This window comes from Pelobates fuscus, chromosome 9 (genome assembly GCF_036172605.1).
Source record: "Pelobates fuscus isolate aPelFus1 chromosome 9, aPelFus1.pri, whole genome shotgun sequence".
Classification (NCBI taxonomy): Eukaryota; Metazoa; Chordata; class Amphibia; order Anura; family Pelobatidae; genus Pelobates; species Pelobates fuscus.
In genome coordinates this window covers 92,418,195-92,442,303 of record NC_086325.1, presented here as the reverse complement: position 1 = coordinate 92,442,303, position 24,109 = coordinate 92,418,195, and the positions used below count along the sequence as shown (strand labels likewise).

Below are 24,109 nucleotides of genomic sequence, written 5' to 3'. Positions count from 1 at the left end.
AACATAATTATAACCAATCATCATGTACGAATATACATTAGTAACCTCACGTGATGTCAGGTCAAGTCGGCTCTGAAAAGCAAGGTAATAGCGGGTCTATCGACCTTATTCGTAGTGGTCCTTCATTTAGGCCTTGGAACTTGTATCCAGTCCTTCGAGATTTTTGCCGGTGATTTGCGGTGTTCAATTGGGCGATCTTCTCCAGTACTCTGATCAAACGGGATTTTCCATTCCGTCAAGAGATGAATTCCTTCAGCTTCGGTTTTTATCTGGTGTTCGATGCCGTTCCTCTTCACTATTAATCGAGTAGGATATCCCCATTTGTAGAGGACAGTTGCTTGGCGTAGTGCTTTAGTGATGGTTAAGAGCGATTTCCGTTTTGCAAGTGTGGCCGCGGACAAGTCAGTGAAAAGCTGGATCCCAGTGTATTCCGCTGGTATGTCCGTGGTATCCCTGATTTTGCGCATGATCATTTCTTTTGTGGTAAAATAGTGTATTCGGACAATAACATCACGCGGTACAGTATTCGCCAGAAATCGTGGCTTTGGTAGTCGGTGGATGCGATCGATGCACAAATCACGATCGTCAAGTTGCGGGCATAGAGTTTTAAAGAAAGTCTGAGTGTAGGCCTTGAGTTCCATCACTGTGACAGTTTCGGGGATGCCGCGCAGGCGGATATTGTTGCGCCTGTCGCGGTCCTCCTGGTCCGCCACCTTAGCAGTTAGGAAATTCACTTTTTCTGCAAGTGATTCATAGGTGTCTGCTAAATTATTGTGAGCTTCTATGATTTCATCCGCTTTATCTTCTAATTTAGCGGTGCGCTCACCGATTTCTTTAATGTCATTCCGTACATCTCGAGCTAATTTAGCAAATTCAGCTTGGAGAGTATGCTGCATATCTTTGAGCATCTTGTATAGTGCGGTCTCTGATGCAGGATTCAGATTGTCTAAGGAGACAGAGGTGTTATCGCTTCTGTCTGAGCATGCAGCAGGAGATGAAGGGCCGTCGGCGCCATCTTGTGGAATTCGTCGCGGCGATGTTAAGGCCGCAACTTGCAACGCTGGCTGGCGCAGTTTCGCTTTTTTTGTGGATCTTTGGGACATGGCTATCTCAGGTAGGTATCCGGTAATCACCTTGAGTGGTTCCGAGTCTCTACTGCTCTGCTAATTGCTGTTTTTCCTTTACCCTCGACGGAGCTGGTCACTCACACATCCACTCTCTCGAGTAGCCAGGCCACGCCCCCAGAGAGAACATTTTTAATCCTAATATTATTAAATAACTCACGAGATGGTAGGTTGAATTTTGTTTGTAAAACAGCATTAAAGTGTAACACGCTATTATGATATATTTCTGATATTGTTTTTATATTATAAGATTGCAAGTGGAAAATATTCAGGTTTTAAAGGTGTATGGACAGGGCTATGATGGGACTGGCACTTGTTATATATTTAATTGTAGAGAATTTGCAGTTTTTTTTTTCTAAATTTAAACATCCATTTTATAAGACTGGTGGTATCTGATTGGATATGTTAAAAGATTTGAAATGGTTAGGGTCCGCCCATAGAAAGAGGTAAGGATCAAGTCCTCTGCAATAGTTTCTTATCAGTAGGTACCATCCCAATAATTTTTCTATTTAAATTTAACGTAAATAAGTGTGAAAGCATACATGCTAGCTGCTTTATAAATGTACTTTGTATAGAATTCAGATGTGAAAACACGTATTTTAATCCAGATACCTAATGCATCAGGGTGATTGATGCAGATTCTCTCCCATTGAATTTCGATTTGGTTAATGATTGCAGTTGAAATATAATCATTTTCACACGATTTTGTCCATTAGGACAAAATCAGATGTTTGGGGGAATAGCAGATTTATTTTAAACATAAAATAAAATTTAAAGGGTTTCTAAAAAAAAAAACAAATTCAACTTTTTAATTTATATTTGTATTTTATATATAATGCATTGATAAAACGAGGTAAAATCCACTCTTTAATGTTTCTTTAACCCCTTAAGGACCAAACTTCTGGAATAAAAGGGAATCATGACATGTCACACATGTCATGTGTCCTTAAGGGGTTAATTAAGCTGTGTAGTAATGTAAGGGTTAATAAAAAGGAAGGTTTAGCACAGACACAAAAAAACAGTGCAATTATTTTTCTTCTGTCCCCAGTGGCTGAGGATTGACCGGTCACTTCACACACTTTCCTAATAAGTTTAAGGGCAATGCTTTTAAAGTATAACTGGGACTCAGGGGAACACCTTCATGGATATAAGAACATCATTCTATGCACTTTCGCCCACTGCAAATAGACCAAAGACGTACTTATGAAAGGGCAGTGTTTGGAATAAAAAAGAGATCTAGAAATAGTGTTGATTAAATAATACTTCCCAGCTACTCTCTCTTGGCCACTGTACTGTGCATCTACAGACAAAGTCCTTGACCTGTAAGACAACAGCTATGCTCAGATGGTTTATCAAATGGATTTTTCATAGTTCTTCTCATATATCATGGACAAAAGGTAATACTTAAAAATTGGCAGCTGTGACATCTCCATTTTTTGAAAGCACTCATTAAATAGCAGTATGTATATGCAGCACAATATAAATAGTTCCAATTATGTACGTGAAGCATGTCAAACTCAAAGGCTAACATGGGCCAAAAAAAACAAGATTTAAAGGGACACTACAGTCAACAAAACAACTTTAGGTTAATGAAGCAGTTTTGGTGTATAGATCATGCCTCTGAAGTTTTACTGCTCAATTCACTGCCATTTAGGAGTTAAATCACCTTTGTTTCTGTTTATGCAGCTCTAGCCATACCTCCTCTGGCTGTGACTGACACAGCCTGCATTAAAACAAAATGATTTTATTTTCAATCAGATGTAACTTACTTTAAAGGTTTTTATCTCCTGATCTGTAAATGTAGTTTTAATTATGTGCGGGGTCTAGAAAGCAATTAGCAGAGCAAGAGATATGAAATTCTCAATTTAACATAATTTACAATAAAGGAAGTGTAAACATTAGATGACTCTTTACAGGAAGTGTTTAGGAAGGCTGTGTAAGTCACATGCAGAAAGGAGTGCCCAGGGTTGCATAAACAAAGTGATTTAACTTGTGAATAGCAGATAATTGAGCAGTGAGACTGCAGGGGCATGATCTTTACACCAAAACAGTTTTTTTTAAGCTAAAGTTGTTTTAATTACTACTGTGTCCCTTTAAGTTTATGTTGGCCGTAAAAATGCAAAAACCTCAGTTTTTATAGAAACTTAGGTTTATTTAGAAAAGTACAGTATAAACAAAGTTGTCTAACTGACACTGGACGTCCTTGTTTCAAAGTAAACAAAAGAGCAAATTTATTTTAAGGCGATGACTATTTGCATATAGCCAATGTTTCAGTCTAACTACCTTGAAATATTAAGATAAGTTTGGTAATGTGACTGAAATGATGAATGTATGCTGTTGCACAGCTGTAAAAAACAAATGCCGGTGTTCTATCAAAAAGACATACCCCGTAAAAAAGACATACCCCTCGTCACTTCCGGTGACGCGGCCGCACCGGAAGTGACGTTCGGAGGGGGTGTGCGCCGCCGCGCAAGCGCACAACGACTGGGTAGGTGATTTTAGAGCAAGAAGGGGACATTAAGCCCACAGTGCGCACGCGCCTCATAGTACTCCCGTCGGAGGGTCATCGCGCGTGCGCACTGCTGGGCAGAGAGCGCTTCACACACCGCGCGTGCGCAGTTGAGGGGTAGGTAATTTTTATGGCCATTTCGCCTGTGAAATCTCCATACCCCTATACTGCGCGTGCGCGGACCCAATAGACCGCGCGTGCGCAATGTGGGGTAGGGAAATTTCACAGGAGAAATGGCCATAAAATTTACCTACCCCTCAACTGCGCACGCGCGGACTCACATCATCAGCTCCAAACTTATCTGGACACAGGTCAGTCTTTCCCTGCTCCCAACACCCTCAGCCATCCGAGGGGAGGGTACAGTATATTGGGGGGGGGTGTCTGCGCAGTATATTGGGGGGGGGTGTCTGCGCAGTATATTGGGGGGGGTCTGCGCAGTATATTGGGGGGTGTCTGCGCAGTATATTGGGGGGGGTCTGCGCAGTATATTGGGGGGGGTGTCTGCGCAGTATATTGGGGGGGGGGTGTCTGCGCAGTATATTGGGGGGGGGTGTCTGCGCAGTATATTGGGGGGGGTCTGCGCAGTATATTGGGGGGGGTCTGCGCAGTATATTGGGGGGTGTCTGCGCAGTATATTGGGGGGGGGTGTCTGCGCAGTATATTGGGGGGGGGTGTCTGCGCAGTATATTGGGGGGGGTGTCTGCGCAGTATATTGGGGGGGGTGTTTGCGCAGTATATTGGGGGGGGTGTCTGCGCAGTATATTGGGGGGGGTCTGCGCAGTATATTGGGGGGGGTCTGCGCAGTATATTGGGGGGGGTGTCTGCGCAGTATATGGGGGGGGTGTTTGCGCAGTATATTGGGGGGGGTCTGCGCAGTATATTGGGGGGGTCTGCGCAGTATATTGGGGGGGTCTGCGCAGTATATTGGGGGGGGTCTGCGCAGTATATTGGGGGGGGTGTCTGCGCAGTATATGGGGGGGGTGTTTGCGCAGTATATTGGGGGGGGTGTCTGCGCAGTATATTGGGGGGGGTCTGCGCAGTATATTGGGGGGGGTCTGCGCAGTATATTGGGGGGGGTGTCTGCGCAGTATATGGGGGGGTGTTTGCGCAGTATATTGGGGGGGGTCTGCGCAGTATATTGGGGGGGGTCTGCGCAGTATATTGGGGGGGTCTGCGCAGTATATTGGGGGGTCTGCGCAGTATATTGGGGGGGGGTCTGCGCAGTATATGGGGGGGGTGTTTGCGCAGTATATTGGGGGGGGTGTCTGCGCAGTATATTGGGGGGGTCTGCGCAGTATATTGGGGGGGTCTGCGCAGTATATTGGGGGGGGTCTGCGCAGTATATTGGGGGGGGGTCTGCGCAGTATATTGGGGGGGTGTCTGCGCAGTATATTGGGGGTGTCTGCGCAGTATATTGGGGGGGTCTGCGCAGTATATTGGGGGGGTCTGCGCAGTATATTGGGGGGGGTGTCTGCGCAGTATATGGGGGGGGGTGTTTGCGCAGTATATTGGGGGGGGTGTCTGCGCAGTATATTGGGGCGGCTGCACAGTATATTGGGGTGGCCTGTGTGTTAGATGTGGGGGACAGTGTGTTAGATGGAGGGGCTGTTCGTTACATGTGGGGGGGTAGTGTATTATATTTGTGGGCTGTGCGTTAGATGTGTACAACCCTAGTTTCACAGAAAAATATTTATTTCCTAGGTATCATATGCCATGGCATGCTTTTTGCTACGAAACCGCAGCCATCTAGTCACTCGCCAGAGAAGGATGAGAAACTGCACCCCAGCGAGAGGGACTGCCTCACATCAGCAACCAAATCCGTCGGTCACCGAATTCAGTAATCTCCGTCTCTTTGTCCATTCTGTATGTATGGTACTCCCAATTCTTATATTTAATCCGGTGTGTCTCCCACAATCTGCGTGCACTGTGTCTGTTATGCCAGTCACTCTAACCTGTTTATTTCTTTTTGTGTGTGTCACAGCTCTGACAAGCATGTTCTCCTATGGGACACGAAGTACATGAAGAGGAATGAAGAAGCACATGTTTGATGGTCGTCTCCAGGGTGGAGAATTTAATTTATAAGTAATGAAGTGGCATCTGACACGTGACAAGCTGCTCCTGTTTGCACAGCAACTTCAACATTGTGTACTGTGATCACGGCATAGTTCAGAGGTAGGTAACCTTGGGCAGTCCAGATGCTGTGAATTACATCTCCCATAATGCTGGCAAAGCATTATGGGAGGTGTAGTCCAAAACCTCTGGAATACCGAATGCGTATGAATGAAAAGTATGCTCTGTGTGAATGGTCAGTAACAAGGGTTGAAGCCTTGACGTGGCGTTACTGCTCACATGTGTATCCATGTGCCAATTCAACCAATGTGAGTCACTGTAATACTTATGAGGTAACCATAAATACCGTGACTAGGGAGAATTAAATGCCTGTATCGCCTAAACACTGCTTACACTGTAACCGTATCTCCTATACACTGCTTACACTGTGACCGTATCTCCTATACACTGCTCATACTGTGACCGTATCTCCTATACACTGCTTACACTGTGACCGGATCTCCTAAACACTGCTCACACTGTGACCGTATCTCCTATACACTGCTTACACTGTGACCGTATCTCCTATACACTGCTTACACTGTGACCGTATCTCCTAAACACTGCTCACACTGTGACCGTATCTCCTATACACTGCTTACACTGTGACCGTATCTCCTATACACTGCTTACACTGTGACCGTATCTCCTAAACACTGCTCACACTGTGACTGTATCATAAAAACTGCTTATACTTATCAGGATCCATCAAAGGGGAAATCTAGGGTTATATACTCCATGCCACTTTAATCAGGGGGGGTAATAAAGTGTTCCAGATATAGTGCCCCAGTTTGGTCAGGTTTAAATCATTATATATACTGTTTTCTCAATTCCAGATCAAGTTTCTGTTTGATGTGGGAGGCAGCTTAAAGCATTATACACTAAATGCATTTTCTGTATTTTAGATCTGGTGTCCCAGTACGGGATAGAGACCATCGTTCTGTTTAACAAGAGGATAGTTGTGCATCATCTATGACTGGCGGCTCAGCAGGAATTCAACAGGTTCTTGAAATGGAAACCTCTGTTGCATTAGACCCAATTCTGATATTATGACCGAACCCTAAAGCACTTAATATTTTTATGATATTTTATGTATGTATTTTGAATGTTGTGCAAAGACCCCAGATGGTCACTGTTCCACTTGTATTCCAGTGGACATGAAGGGCAGGTGAAGGTATTTTTTATTGGACTTAAAATGTCCTCTGTATGCATCTTCTTTCTCAAGGTCCTCTTCAGCATCTGGAGCGTTAATCTGCAAATATGTAGATTGTAATATGCGTTCTGGTGAGTTTTAACTTAATTTTTTATTTTTACAGCTCCCGAGGGAAGGAGCAAACCGCCTTGAGGAGTCCCTGCATAAGAGACTATTGGATACAGAAGGCTGTACTAAAGGAAGATCTCATCACAGCATCATCTAAGTCCTAGTCAGGAGTTATAATCTTAAGAGTATAGAGCGGCTAACAATATCTGATAATAGTCCACGTGCAATTATTATGTATGTAATTGATGTACAACATATTTTTTCACTATTTTGTTACATTAGAAATTAACAAATATTGTTAGACTTTTTGTTTACTGCTGTTCCCTGCAAAAAAAATAATATTAAAACTCCAAAAAATGTTGAAATGTGCAGTGAAATGTGTATCTGTAATCAACGTTAACCTGCTAATTACTGTGGGACAATGGAGAGCAACCCCAAACTGGTACTCTATCAAACAATCCAGGACTGTTCGGAAATATGGCTTTGTATCAAACTATGATAATTTATGGTGCACATAGGTCCTCTTGTCACTGTGCCTATGGAAAGTTTTGCTTATAACAGTGATGACTTTCAAAAGATAGCAATAAGCAGAGAAAGAAGTTGCTCTTTAAAGGGACACTATAGTCACCAAGACCACTTCATCTCGCTGAAGTGGTTTGGGTGCAGTGCCTATGTCCCCTTAACCCTGCAATGTGAAATATTGCAGTTTCTGAGGAACTGCAATAATTACCTTGAAAGATTCTCATCCTCTATTGGCTGTCTACCAGACAGGCACTAGAGGCGCTTCAGGTCCTTAGCGGAGACCAACTACGTGAAATGACACTGGACATCCTCACGCTTTGCATGAGGACAACCAGTGTCTTTAAAAACGCTATAGAAAAGCCTTGAGTTAATGCTTTCCGATGTGGAAGCCCAAATGTGTGCGCAGGAGGGACCTGATGTTGGCGGAGCCTGACCTAACAATCAGGTAACTGACAAAAAGGCTGAAGAGGGTGTTAGAAATACAGTTTGATATTCCTAGCACCATAGGTTTCCTTTAAAACAAAGAGTCTTTACCCCATTTCTAAATTTATATAGGTTCCCAAAACATCTATAACGCCAAAAAGGCACTCCAATCTGTGTTCAACAATAAAACCTGAAGTCTTTGTTTTTTTGTGTTTTCTCCTCTGAAATCCACCATCTCATCACCCTGCTGTAGAATTGCAGTGATGTCATACATTGGGACACAGCAAGTGCTGTTATTATTTATAGTTAAGTAACACAAGTAGCATATTAAGGTGTCAGCAATATACTTTATTTATTCAAAGTTAATATGCAGTTTACACTTTATATGTATAGTGAAAAAAATATAAAAGTCAATGCGGAAACTGGCTGAAAAAAACAGTGTCGTATCCAACATGGAGAAAGTTCAATCACCTGTACAGAAAGGCTGTATGGCATTAGGAAGGCAGTATCTTTATAATAGAATAGTCTCTCTCTATCTGGGCCGTCCAGGATTATTAATCACTGGAAGATGAAGGTTACTTCATGTCTGCAGCATGCGTTCCGAAGCAGTCATATGGAAGTTTTCTGTAGAAGAAGGTAATCTCTTCTGTTTCAGCAGGTCTAGGTTAATGGTGGTGGGTTTTTCTCTGGCACTGGAACCATCAGTAAAGGAGTGTAAAATTGAGAGGATCACCTTGTTCTTCCCACAAATCTAAGAAAACTCAGAACAGAAGATTGAGGATAGTGGTTAACAATTTAATGAAACTGCAAACACTAAAACTAACTTGAAAAAAATAACATTCACAGTGTAAGCAGTGTTTAGGTGGCACGGTCGCAGTGTATAGGAGATACGGTCACAGTGTGAGCAGTGTTTAGGAGATCCGGTCACAGTGTAAGCAGTGTATAGGAGATACGGTCACAGTATGAGCAGTGTATAGGAGATACGGTCACAGTGTAAGCAGTGTTTAGGAGATCCGGTCACAGTGTAAGCAGTGTATAGGAGATACGGTCACAGTGTGAGCAGTGTTTAGGAGATCCGGTCACAGTGTAAGCAGTGTATAGGAGATACGGTCACAGTATGAGCAGTGTATAGGAGATACGGTCACAGTGTAAGCAGTGTATAGGAGATACGGTTACAGTGTAAGCAGTGTTTAGGCGATACAGGCATTTAATTCTCCCTAGTCACGGTATTTATGGTTACCTCATAAGTATTACAGTGACTCACATTGGTTGAATTGGCACATGGATACACATGTGAGCAGTAACGCCACGTCAAGGCTTCAACCCTTGTTACTGACCATTCACACAGAGCATACTTTTCATTCATACGCATTCGGTATTCCAGAGGTTTTGGACTACACCTCCCATAATGCTTTGCCAGCATTATGGGAGATGTAATTCACAGCATCTGGACTGCCCAAGGTTACCTACCTCTGAACTATGCCGTGATCACAGTACACAATGTTGAAGTTGCTGTGCAAACAGGAGCAGCTTGTCACGTGTCAGATGCCACTTCATTACTTATAAATTAAATTCTCCACCCTGGAGACGACCATCAAACATGTGCTTCTTCATTCCTCTTCATGTACTTCGTGTCCCATAGGAGAACATGCTTGTCAGAGCTGTGACACACACAAAAAGAAATAAACAGGTTAGAGTGACTGGCATAACAGACACAGTGCACGCAGATTGTGGGAGACACACCGGATTAAATATAAGAATTGGGAGTACCATACATACAGAATGGACAAAGAGACGGAGATTACTGAATTCGGTGACCGACGGATTTGGTTGCTGATGTGAGGCAGTCCCTCTCGCTGGGGTGCAGTTTCTCATCCTTCTCTGGCGAGTGACTAGATGGCTGCGGTTTCGTAGCAAAAAGCATGCCATGGCATATGATACCTAGGAAATAAATATTTTCTGTGAAACTAGGGTTGTACACATCTAACGCACAGCCCACAAATATAATACACTACCCCCCCACATGTAACGAACAGCCCCTCCATCTAACACACTGTCCCCCACATCTAACACACAGGCCACCCCAATATACTGTGCAGCCGCCCCAATATACTGCGCAGACACCCCCCCCAATATACTGCGCAAACACCCCCCCCCATATACTGCGCAGACACCCCCCCCAATATACTGCGCAGACCCCCCCAATATACTGCGCAGACACCCCCAATATACTGCGCAGACACCCCCCCAATATACTGCGCAAACACCCCCCCCATATACTGCGCAGACCCCCCCCCCAATATACTGCGCAGACCCCCCCCAATATACTGCGCAGACCCCCCCAATATACTGCGCAGACCCCCCCAATATACTGCGCAGACCCCCCCAATATACTGCGCAGACACCCCCAATATACTGCGCAGACACCCCCCCAATATACTGCGCAAACACCCCCCCCATATACTGCGCAGACCCCCCCCCCAATATACTGCGCAGACCCCTCCCCAATATACTGCGCAGACCCCCCCAATATACTGCGCAGACCCCCCCAATATACTGCGCAGACACCCCCCCCAATATACTGCGCAAACACCCCCCCATATACTGCGCAGACCCCCCCCAATATACTGCGCAGACCCCCCAATATACTGCGCAGACCCCCCCCAATATACTGCGCAGACCCCCCCCAATATACTGCGCAAACACCCCCCCATATACTGCGCAGACACCCCCCCCAATATACTGCGCAGACCCCCCCCAATATACTGCGCAGACCCCCCCCAATATACTGCGCAGACACCCCCCCCAATATACTGCGCAAACACCCCCCCCCATATACTGCGCAGACACCCCCCCAATATACTGCGCAGACCCCCCCAATATACTGCGCAGACCCCCCCAATATACTGCGCAGACCCCCCCAATATACTGCGCAGACCCCCCCCAATATACTGCGCAAACACCCCCCCCATATACTGCGCAGACACCCCCCCCAATATACTGCGCAGACCCCCCCCAATATACTGCGCAGACCCCCCCCAATATACTGCGCAGACACCCCCCCCAATATACTGCGCAAACACCCCCCCCCAATATACTGCGCAGACACCCCCCCCCAATATACTGCGCAGACACCCCCCCCAATATACTGCGCAGACACCCCCCCCCAATATACTGCGCAGACACCCCCCAATATACTGCGCAGACCCCCCCCAATATACTGCGCAGACCCCCCCCAATATACTGCGCAGACACCCCCCCAATATACTGCGCAGACACCCCCCCCCAATATACTGCGCAGACACCCCCCCCAATATACTGCGCAGACCCCCCCCAATATACTGCGCAGACACCCCCCAATATACTGCGCAGACCCCCCCCAATATACTGCGCAGACACCCCCCCCCAATATACTGCGCAGACACCCCCCCCCAATATACTGTACCCTCCCCTCGGATGGCTGAGGGTGTTGGGAGCAGGGAAAGACTGACCTGTGTCCAGATAAGTTTGGAGCTGATGATGTGAGTCCGCGCGTGCGCAGTTGAGGGGTAGGTAAATTTTATGGCCATTTCTCCTGTGAAATTTCCCTACCCCACATTGCGCACGCGCGGTCTATTGGGTCCGCGCACGCGCAGTATAGGGGTATGGAGATTTCACAGGCGAAATGGCCATAAAAATTACCTACCCCTCAACTGCGCACGCGCGGTGTGTGAAGCGCTCTCTGCCCAGCAGTGCGCACGCGCGATGACCCTCCGACGGGAGTACTATGAGGCGCGTGCGCACTGTGGGCTTAATGTCCCCTTCTTGCTCTAAAATCACCTACCCAGTCGTTGTGCGCTTGCGCGGCGGCGCACACCCCCTCCGAACGTCACTTCCGGTGCGGCCGCGTCACCGGAAGTGACGAGGGGTATGTCTTTTTTACGGGGTATGTCTTTTTGATAGAACACCGGTATCTTGTTGATTTTTAAGTCATATGAGTGTGTTCTGCACATTGGCCGAGATCATCAAACTTGATCTCAGCCAATCCAATGCTGTCCCATAGGAAAGCATTGGAAGGCTATTGTGCATGTGTGGCCAATTAGCATCTCTATGTGGGCGTTCAGTGCCTCTATGCAGACCCAATCTAATTCACTGCCCAGAAATCTAATACATTGCCCCAAATCCAATACACTGCCCCCTCCCTCTACTCTAATACACTGTCCCCTCCACCCAATCTAATACCTTGTCCCTTAATCTAATACACTGCTCCCCTCCCTCCACTCTAATTGCATACACTGCCCCTACTCCTACCACTCTAATTGAATACACTGCACCTACTCCCACTGTGATGGGATTCCAGCATGGTCAAAATTTAGTGGGCTGAAATCTCCACATGTCATATGCTAATTAGTATCTGATTACAAACAGTTGGATGAGTCATCAGTGTACTGAGCATGTGCCCATATAAGGTGATCCTGAATATCCTGTTTGTTGATTGGTGTGAGGAATATAGGAGGGGTATACTGTATGGGAGGGGATATGCTGTTAACAAAAAGCTTTGTCTCCATGTGCTCTTGCTCTCAGACATTTTGGAACAGGAGTTCATCTGAGACCTGATCGGTGTGTAAATAAAAGACCTGTTACTTCCTGAATAGACTTGTGTCCAACTCTCTATGTGTGGCTTCTGCTGTGTTTTCCGGTAACACCACCACTCTAATACACTGCCCTCCCCCCAATTCCTCCCCAGTTTACTACACTGCCGTCCCCCCACTTTAACACACTGCCACCCCCTTGAAACCACTAATACACTGCCCTCTCTTTACCCAATTTAAACCACTGCTCTCCTTCCTCCCTCCCCCAAACTAATACACTGGCCCCCCTCCCCAATTTAACACACTACACAGGAAGGTCCCCCAAACCCCTCTTCCCCTACCTTAAAATGAGCCGCCTTTCCTCCAGTTCCAGCCCTGCTCTTCTCTTCTCAAGCAGGCCAGACGCTCCTCTGGCACTGCGAGCATAGGGAAGGGGGAGTGGCTGGCCTGCTCTGCAGATAGACAGGCACTCTTGTGGCTGCAGGAGCACGCGATCGGCTGTGGGAGCGAAGACAAGAATCAGTTGCAGCCACAAAGCGACCACAGGGCAGATGGGCCGCAAGTTTGACATGCTTGATGTACGTGATGGTTTGTCAAACTGTTGTTATTTTGTTATTTTTGAGATTGCAGCATGATATGTTAACTATATCGGTACCTGGATAGTCATATGTTTTGAAGGTTTTTTTTAAATATAGGAAAAATATAGTGTATATTTCGGTATATTTGCACTCAAACCAACACACACATGTACACACGTAGAACACACTGTTTCACACTACGTATATCTGCTTTTAAACATTATAGCAATCATTTATCAAAGAAATAGCTCATTCCTTGGTATACATTTCTCTATGCTGCAGGCCTACCTAAGCATTGCTCCTCATCATCTGCATGCCAATATGGCTACAGTCTAACTATATTTAAATAGTTAACACAATGTTAAACAAATATCTGCACACCAGTCAAGCCATAAAACTTGCTTTTCCCACATAAATCACACATTTGCAGTGATGTAACTACTGTAAAGGATTCTGGGTGGGCATATGCAAATTAGTTTAACAAAGAATCACATTTTTGCCTCATTCCATTTTAACCCCTTAAGACCGCAGGACGTACTATGCCGTCCTTATTTTGGTGGCTCTAAAAGCCGCAGGACGGCATAGTACGCCCTGCGATCTTATGTACTTACCCGGTCGCCGGCGATCCCACGCCGGCGATCGCGGTATGGGGGACTTACCTGGGAGCCCAGGGAGTCCCCCTGCGTCCTCTTCAGCCGCCCAGGGCCATGTGATCGCGAGGTCCTTGCGAGGACCCCGCGATCACATGGACGGCATAGCCGTCCAAGGCATTGCCAGCAGGGGGAGTGCCTGTAATGACAGGTACTCCCCCTGCTGTCTGAAAAAAAAATAAAAAATGTTAAAACAGTGTAAAAATAAATTATATATACTTAGATCATATATATATTTATTATATATATGATCTAAGTATATATATACACACATATACACACATACACATAAATATGCATACACTGTCTACGTGTATTTTAGTATTAATATATACATAATTATATATATATATTAATATCAAAATACACGTACAATGATATTGATTAAATATATATATAATTTTAATTATATATATATTTATATATAATAAAAATAAATATATAAATACGTTAAAAAAATAAATAAAAAAATAATTAAAAAATAATTTTAAAAAAATAGATAAAAAATATATAAACATGCGTAATTTCGTTCTAACTGTATTTTAAAATTAATATATATATATTGATATCAAAATACATGTAGAACGAAATAATATATATATCTATATACATAAGTATATACGTATATATCACTATGTATATACCTATATATAAATAAAAATAATTTAAAAAAATTATATACATATATATGCACACATATATATATATATATACACACATATATATATAATAATTCTACGCATATATTTATGTAATAATTTTACATAATTAGGTCATTTTATTAATTACAATTTGCAGGACCTGCCTGCCAACCCAGGCCAAAAGTTCAGGGAATTACATTGTCTAGCACTATATTTAACTCTGTAACTTTCCAAGACACCATGAAACCTGTACATGGGGGGTACTGTTTTACTCGGAAGACTTCACTGAACACAAATATTAGTGTTTCAAAACAGTAAAATATATTACAACGACGATATCGTCAGTGACAGTGACATTTTTTGCATTTTTCACACACAAATGGCACTTACACTGACAATATAATTGTTGTGATACGTTTTACTGTTTTGAAACACTAATATTTGTGTTCAGCGAAGTCTCCTGAGTATAACAGTACCCCTCATGTACAGGTTTTATGGTGTTTTCAAAAGTTACAGAGTCAAATATAAGGTTTGCGTTTCAGTTTTTTCACATTAAAATTCGCCAGGTTGCCTTTGAGACCGTATGGTAGCCCAGGAATGAAAATTATGCCCATGATGGCATACCATTTGCAATAGTAGACAACCCATGGTATTGCAAATAGGGTATGTTCAGTTTTTTTAGTAGCCACTTAGTCACAAACACTGGCCAAAATTTGCGTTCAAATTAGTTTTTTGCATTTTCAAATATTAACACTAACTTTGGCCAGTGTTTGTGACCAAGTGGCTACTAAAAAAGACTGGACATACTCAATTTGCAATACCTTAGGTTGTCTACTTTTGCAAATGGTATGCCATCATGGGGGTAATTCTTATTTCTGGGCTACCATATGGTCTCAAAGGCAACGTAACCAATCTGGCGAATTTCAATGTAAAAAAACTGAAATATGTAACACGCTATATTTGACCCTGTAACTTCCCAAAACACCATAAAACCTGTACATAGGGGGTACTGTTTTACACGCGAGACATCGCTGAATACAAATATGTGTATTGTATTGCAGTAAAAGCAAACAGTATTATGACATCACAGTTAGAATGTCACGTAGAACTAAAAAAAATTAAAAAATTCTTATTTTCTCCCATTTTTTAAATATTTTTTTCATATTAAATTATGTTCCATACCTAAATATTTGATGTTAAACGAAAGCCCCGTTTCCCCTGAATAAAATGATATATAATAATGGGGGGTGCATTTAATATGAAAGAGGTGAATTATGGTTGGACAGACATATAGCGCAAATGCCAGGTTTTGTTTACGTTTTTTTGGATCACAACTTGTACATTTGGCTGCGGTCTTAAGGGGTTAAACATGGATTCCTTTGAGTCTGTGTTTGCCGTATACAACAGCTTTGAAACACAACTTAGGAAAAGATGCAAAGCTAGTGAACCACTCATGGACAGCTGTTTCATTGTTAATGCAAGTCATGAGCATGAGGTTGGTTACTGGTTTGCTATTGAGGCTTGCTAGTGCTTGGGAAGCAAAAACCAAAAAGGTTATGGTGGGGATAAAATTATGATTGACAACCCCTTCGACCTGAAGTCTGTGGATAGTTAATACAATGTTAAACAAAAATCTGTCCACCAATCAAGCCATAAAACGTGCTAATCCCACAGAAATCACACATTTGCAGTGATGTTACTACCGCAAAGGATTCTGGGTGATATTTAAATAGATACCTGCAGTTGGAAATGGTCTATGACATATATTCAGCTCTGGTTGGTTCTGTGAACCTTAGTGTGACTTAATTGTACTCCAGTTGCCTACAGAGCATCCAGATTTAAACTATAACATGTGCTAGAGCTGGATGGGGGCATGGGAGTGTCACTATAGATTATGCATATAACAGAATGTAAATGGAATATTTATAAGTATAGCCTTTCAAGCTCAGTAGGTTCCTAGGACTGACTTTGTGTACATATTAGCTACTAGCATATTGAAGTTGAGCAATTCAAGCTTAGTAGGTGCATATATTGGCTAGTAGCAATTTATAAATATGGCATTTTAGCTCAGTAGGATTAGTTTCTGGGAGCCTCTCAGCGATTACTACTACTATTGAGAGTTACTGGAAGTGAGGGATTTCAGGGATTTATCTCTTACAAACGAATCATTGGTATCTTGGCATCTAGTAATTTAACATACAGTAGGATTGGTAATCCGGAGTGCCGAGTTATTTTGTGATATATACGTACCGTGAGCACGCTTTCTACTTTTGCCATAACCCTGTGTATATTATCCCTACCTTTCCCCTTTGTTACTTTATTACTATTCAACATATGGAGATACTTCTGATACAGTTTAGACTAAAGTAACAATCTTTATAACATTTAGATAATTCTAACTGCTAATTATCTTCCTACCACAGTACTGAACCTACCCATCCTTTAGAGTAATTTAGTAGACATATCGCTTACCCTAGCATTAATAAAGGATTTTCACATATATTAGCATTGGATATAAGTGAGGGTATTGTCTCTTTTTTATATATTCCCGTCATATGGCTGTTCACAGAATGTCATGAGGTGTCACTTTGGATTCCTTAACTTTAATTGTATGCTCGTACTTTTAAGGGTGATCCAACACCCCTTGGTTCATTTCCTTTGGAACATTTTTGTATTTAGCACTAGGGTTAGGCCCTGACAATTGGATCATTCCCTGTATGAGACCTATTCTCTTTTTTATTTTTTCCAGTTTTAAAGGAAACAGATGTTGGCCAATGAAATAGCTCATAATTGATATGTTCATATTAAACAGGTGGGATCATAGTTGAAAAGTTCATTTTATGAGATAACTTTAAAATTGTCCTGACAAGTTTATCTTACAAGAATTTCAGATTCTTTAGGGAGTGGGCATTTAACTGATACAATGTACAGATAAATATATATGTAAATTAATGATCATTGCTGAGGTTTCTTATATACATGTAACACATATAATTACAAATTCAGAATATTTTGAGAAACAGATTAGATTACAATTAAATGGATTCTGTGTAAAGGATTAGCGTAAGGTATATGTAGTTCAGATTCTTGTTATATCTGTTTACCATTGGGTGTCACACCTTCGTGGAATGTATTTCCTATAATTGTTTGGCAGAGAATCCTGGGAAATGCATTCCAAGAGCTGGTTGGCTGCCAAAGCGTTATGGGAAAAAACTGTTCTACAAGAGCTGCATAACACTCCTCTTCTATGGCACAACAGTATCAATGATCACCCAAAATTGAATTTTTTTGAAAAGAAAAAAACACCAGTGGAATTTTGCTATCTCCTCCTACAGCCTCACGCCCCCACCACACCCCTTATTTTCCCCTACAGCCCCTATCTCCCTTCAACCCCTATCCCCCACTATCACCAACGTCCTCTCACTAAAGACACTATCGCTCTCACTACAGCCTCTTTCCCTCACACCATAGCGTATGTAGTCCTCCCAGTACAGCCACTGTCCCCCAACTACAGTCCCTGTCCTCCTACTACAGCCACAATCCCTCCCACTACAGTCCCTATCCTCCCTTCCAGAGCCCCTATTCCACAACTACAACTCATTTCTCCCCCTACAGACACCAATATTACATATTCTATTTTTGAAAAAACATTTTTTTATTATATTGGGTATAAATGTCTGAATTGCCGTAAGTAACAGATGGTATCAATAAGTCACAAGACTTTCTTTGTCTGAGAAGTCTGGAATGTGGTTATTGAGTGTCTTGTCCTTATTTGGTCAGAGTTATATTTAAAAGGTCTGAAGTCATTATGGTACTAGCTATATGAAATAGTGGACAAAAGACCATGAGGACTGTTTTTTTGTCTGTTCTCTAACTATATAGACTCTATTTCTCCTTCCTGGATCCAGCACTTAACATCTGCTGTTGAACATCCATTATCCTGTAACATCCTTTGTTGTTTAATTATATATAACTGTAAGCATAAACTTGAAGAAAACGTAAGTCCCCCACCAAAACCCCTGTCCCCTTACCCCTGTCCACCCCTGTCCACTATTTACCCCATCACAGCCTCTGTCCTCTCATTACTGCCCCCCATTACAACCACTATCTTCCCACTACACCACCTATATCCCCTTTTCCCAGACCACAGCCTCTCGTCCCACTCAACTCACACATAACAGGCACTGTTTCCTCCAACACACAACAGTCCATATTACCCCAAAATGCACACTACAGCCCCTGTTCTGTGCACACATACACTACAGACCTGATCCCCCCACATATATTTACAACACCAATTTTCCCATACACACTCTGCAGACCAATTTTTCTTCCAAAACACACACTATATTTGATAAGCCCGCAAACACACCCTACAGTTGCCATCCTCAACACCAAACGCACAAAAAAAACCTATTTTCACATACTACAACACATATCCTGCTAAATGTACACACTACAGTTCCTATATCCTTTAACACTCACACTACAGCCCACATTCACAAACAGCCCCTATTTACATGCCCACACACATACTACAACGTAAACAGCCCCATCCACACACATAACTGGTAAGCACACGAGCAGCATCACCCCAACATGGCTAACCCTACAAGCAGCTTCCCCCATATACACAACCTTACAAGTAGCATCCCCAAACACTAACGCAGACAACACAACAAGCAGCATCTCCAAAAACAGGCAAAACCACAAGTAGCCTTACATTACAAATGCAGCACAACAAGCAGCCACTCCACACACGCAACCCTACAAGAAACATCTCGACCTCTACACGAACATAAATAATGGTGAATGAGCTTCCGGACAGCATCTGGTGAAATGCGTTGCATCTGAGTAAAATTAGCACATATATACGCTAGATTGGCATTTCCAAGTAAAGACTTTACATCTCAACATTCAGCAACATCACATACAGCATGATGCTGCTGAATGATGTCCAAATTCTTACACTAAGGTATACAATTCAGATATCATGGCTCTAATATTTTAGCAGATGCTGACTTGCTCAGTTGAAAATGGATAGATTTATGGATAATCTCTGCCTATGTGTCTGTGCTAGCAATGAAACATCGCTGCATGTCTCTCTGATAAATTACATCTAACCCGATCCTGCTAAGCTGTTATTATTACTTTACATTTCAGAACTGGAGAAGCCATTAACCAAGGCAATGGGCCATGTATTACAAAATAACACAGCTGCATTTACTGCTCTGGTTACTCAGGAAATCAGGGAGTGATATGGTGTAACTAAGTCAGGGTTATTCACTAAAGTGAGAATTCAAAGTGTTTCAAATTGAAGTCTAAAGTAACCAAACTCAAAAAAAAAATCTCAGATATGTTTGCAGTTTGGCTTTACATTTGAAATTCACTTTTAATGCTCTTTGAATTATCACTTTAGTATATAATCCTGTCACACTATATTTTGAAAAATAATATTAAATAATAATAATTTACTTCATGAAGACATTATGCATAATTGTCTGTTATATATTTATATATATATATATATATATATATATATATATATATATATATATATATATATATATATATAAAAACAAGAACTAAAATTGAATGATGCCAGATTTTAAGGGAAATATAGAACTCTAGAATAGTGGCCTAATAACTTTTTAGAATTTAAGAGTGTATCCGTTTTATTTAATTAAAATATGGCATGTCTTCAAATTTCCCCTCACCCATTAGGAAGTGGATAGTTGAAATATGGCTACTCAAACCACTGCCCTTGCAAATAGGCCATGAACCCACCACTTATTATGATGAGTCTTGGTGCTCTTTGAAAGCAGCAGTTTATTGTAATATTGGATACATGGCTGATATCCTTGGTCATCAAATCAAACCAGAGTTAGTGCTCTATAGAGTTTGTGGAAAGCTGCCTATGGGCCACCATCCTCCATGTAGCTCAGGTACCATGCAAGGAATACTTGAAATGCTGCTGCAAAAAAAACAAAAAAAAAACAGCATTCCACCAAGACAGACTGACAGAATTATAGGGTACAGAGATTATGAGTAAGTTTCTCCCTCCTCATATTTGTAGTGGGGGCACTTAAAAAAGATAAGTGTAAATTTCGGCAACGTTAATAATGTATTGGTCAGCTAACTTTACTGTGTTTAAATTTTAAATCAGAACGCATGTTACAGGAGAGCTATTGCGCACAGGGCCGGTGCAAGGATTTTTGCCGCCCTAGGCAAAAGTAAAGTTTGCCGCCGCCCCCCCATGTGACATCACAATGCCCCACCCATATGATCTGCAATGTTAACTAACGCTAGCGCTGCAGTGCCGCCGTGTTTACATTAAAAGGCCTGCAGGGACAGGCTATAGACACCAGAACACTGCATTAAGCTGCAGTGGTTCTGGGTACTATAGTGTTTATTTAATGTGAGGTAAATAAGAGATTAATGCCACGAATAATATACTAGATTGCCTACTTACAACCAGATGAGGATGATGATGGGTTCTAGCTGCAGTCTGGCTCCACTGGTCTGGTGTAGAACAGGATCTCTGGAGGCTGTTTGTAACTGTGGTCACAAAAATCAATGTTCTGGGAGAACGGGAAGCAGCTCCCTTTTTTTGGGGCCCTTTACACAGCTCAAGGTCTGAGTCCCAGGTTCCACCTTCATGTTCCACCAATGAGTTTGTTCACAGGGGGTGGAGTGTGTAGATAATGTCCTGATATGTGTGTAAGGAATGCATCGTGTGAATCTGTGTTTGTATGTGTAAGGGCTGCAAGGTGTGTTTCTGTGTATGTACGGGATGCAGTGTGTGCGTCTGTAAGGGGTGCATTCAGTGTGTGTAAGGGGTGCATTGAGTGTGTGTGTGTAATGCATTGTGTGTTTCTGTGTGTGTAAGGGTTGCATGATTGTGTAATTGTGTGTGTGTTTATGTGTGATGGATGTCAATCACTCTCCCTCCCTTGTCACTCTCTCTCTCCCTCCCTTGTCACTCTCTTTCTCCCCCCCTTGTCACTCTCTTTCTCCCCCTCCCTCCCTTGTCATTCTCTTTCTCCCCCCCTTGTCACTCTCTTTCTCCCCCCCTCGTCACTCTCTTTCGCCCCCTCCCTTGTCAATCTCTGTCTCCCCCTCCCTCCCTTGTCACTCTCTTTCTCCCCCTCCCTCCCTTGTCACACTATTTCTCCCCCCCTCCCTTGTCACACTATTTCTCCCCCTCCCTCCCTTGTCACTCTCTTTCCCCCCTCCCTTGTCACTTTCTTTCTCCCTCCCCTGTCAATTCCCCCCCACCTCTATTGTAGCGTGGCCGAGCTCTGTATGGTCCGTGGGTACAGGGAGCTTTTGTTTCCTGTACCCAGCCGGACTAAAAGGAAGTGCACACTCAGTGCACTAGCAAGTAGCGCCGGCCCTGATTGTGCATGCCATTCCTAGAGGTCAAATCATAAGAGGAGGTTTGTAGTAGAGAGTGAGGCCTACCTAGGACTTTTTTAACCTGCTGAATATGGACCTTCTGTGATGCAGGTAGACAGATTTGGGAAATACAAATCAAGAACAGTGCTGTTAAAAATGACCATATTGATCTGCTCAGCAGAATGCTATAACACAGTTATGTTAATCATGTCAATGATGTTCATGGAGATACCTGTGCACTAGTAGGGATATCCTGATATGTTATTGTTTTTGTAGGTCCTCAGGAGATACTTGAAAATGGTTCTTTCAAGGTTTTAACAATAGTTCCATTTACACAAAATTGGGATATCATCAAATCCCAGCCTCGTTGTGGTCCTTTAGGAATGGTTTAAAAAAAAACAAAATCACTTCTCTTTGGGATTATGGGTTTTTATTTGGCTTGGGAATTTGTATTTGTACGAATAGATTTTCAGACAAAAAAAATTGTCATGTTTCGTCCATTAGTCGGAATACAGAATAACGAAAGGAATGCCGAATGAACAGACGAATGAGCGCAGAACGGAATTCTTCCGTACGCCATACATTTATTCATTAATTAGTCGTATACGGCCTTTTGTGTTATACTGAAGAATTACCTCTGATGGGAGGTAATATGTGATAAAATAAAGTGTCTTGGTGATAAGCAGCTCAACACTTGATGTGGAATACCCTATTATCCACACTACATAAAATAGTAACACAAATGTGGTAAAAATCTTTTACCTATTAGATGAGCGCTAAATAATTATATCTGGCCTGTGTAGTGGTGCTTTAAACTTACCCTGCAAATACAATGTTGTAACATACTCGAAGATACATACAATGAGAAGGAAAAACAGGACAAAAAATAATAGTGCAGGTATAAAATAGTTCTAATCTGGTATTAGACAAAAAGCTAGAACCACACACATGTTGTGGAGCCTATATAATATTGGCTTTGTATGATGGACCTTTTTGCTTTTAGGGCAGCAACACACCATTCTCACGGTGTCGTCTCCTCCAAAGGGGATAAAATAAGAGAAACAACCAATGTGCAGTATCTTTCAGTTGTGAACTTCAATCTAATGGTAAATATTAAGCTCACCTTATTTAGAGCCTTCAAATCCTGGCTCTAATGCACTCTGCTTGTTACCCTTAGAGCCAGGATTTGAAGGCTCTTAATTGGATGAGCTTAATATTTACCATTAGATTGAAGTTATATATTACAACATTGTATTTGCGGGGTAAGTTTAAAGCACCCCTAAACAGGCCAGATAGAATTATTTAGCGCTCCACTAATAGGTATTTTTTTACCACATTTGTGTTGCTATTTTGTGTTACACTATCTGTAATTTAAAAGGATGAACGCTTCACCCGTATGCATGAATGGCACTTTCTTTCCCATCTGATGTGAGTGAGCTGAACTAACAAATGTGCACCGAATGAATGAGCCATTAGTTCATTCAGATTACTCATTCGGACCTTTTAATTCAAGACAGGCATGTACTGTCTGTTATTGTATGTATTACAAACTGCCGAATTAGTCATCTGAGTGCACAAATGGCTCTAATGTTCTGCCCTCTCATATATTTATTATTACAGGTATGATGGGAGTGAGACAAATGCACTTTTGCTCACCAAAGGAATTAGCTATTTGTGCATTTGCATGAAGCGCTTGGCCTTTTTTAATACATTGCTTTAGCATAGGGACATGGGGCGGGAGAGTGAGTCGAATGAACCTATTCGTCTCCATTCCTTTATTCATTCGTTTCAATGCCTTGTATGAAACAAAGGAGTGGTATAAAAATGAGTTGATTTTCATTTGTCCAATCAGCTCACTCCTGTGACATGATGCTGTAGGGATTTCTCCAATTGTGCGTGCTGTATCATGGATAAATACAAAAAAAACAACTGATTTTTAAAGCAGTGTAAATGCTCAAAAATCTCCCTTAAGGACCAAACTTCTGGAATAAAAGGGAATCATGACATGTCACACATGTCATGTGTCCTTAAGGGGTTAAAGTGGTACTAGTTTCTTCCCTCAGGTTGCATCTGACAGCGGTGTGGCAACGCCTGCTACCTCCGCCAGCGCAGCCAGTTAATGCTATGGCATTGTGTTTGAGCTCTGGAAGTCCATTCCCCACGCCAAGGACTGAAGGAGTAAGAATGCTTTGCCTTGGGGCTGTAACAAGTGAGTGGGTCGACAATGGCCCACTTACCCCACCTTTACCATTTGATTCCAATTTTACCAATTGATAGTGCCAATATGTTTTTATTTTATTCATGAATTTTAATTGTTCGGTCT

The 24,109-nt window shown here is 42.5% G+C and overlaps 2 long non-coding RNA genes across 3 annotated transcripts; one reads left to right on the top strand and one right to left on the bottom strand.

Annotated features, from left to right (window-relative positions):
• The first annotated feature begins 5,338 nt into the window (after nucleotides 1–5,338).
• Nucleotides 5,339–7,244, top strand: LOC134572187 (uncharacterized). 2 transcript variants are annotated; one of them, XR_010085263.1, is made up of 4 exons: nucleotides 5,339–5,496; nucleotides 5,615–5,805; nucleotides 6,648–6,744; nucleotides 7,059–7,244. It is a non-coding gene; the product is annotated as an uncharacterized LOC134572187 (long non-coding RNA). The 2 variants fall into 2 exon arrangements; XR_010085264.1 differs by lacking the exon at nucleotides 6,648–6,744.
• A 1,201-nt stretch (nucleotides 7,245–8,445) lies between these two features.
• On the bottom strand, nucleotides 8,446–9,885 carry LOC134572186 (uncharacterized). The gene is made up of 3 exons (XR_010085262.1): nucleotides 9,728–9,885; nucleotides 9,419–9,609; nucleotides 8,446–8,687 (listed from the first exon to the last, which is right to left on the bottom strand). It is a non-coding gene; the product is annotated as an uncharacterized LOC134572186 (long non-coding RNA).
• Nucleotides 9,886–24,109: the final 14,224 nt, after the last annotated feature.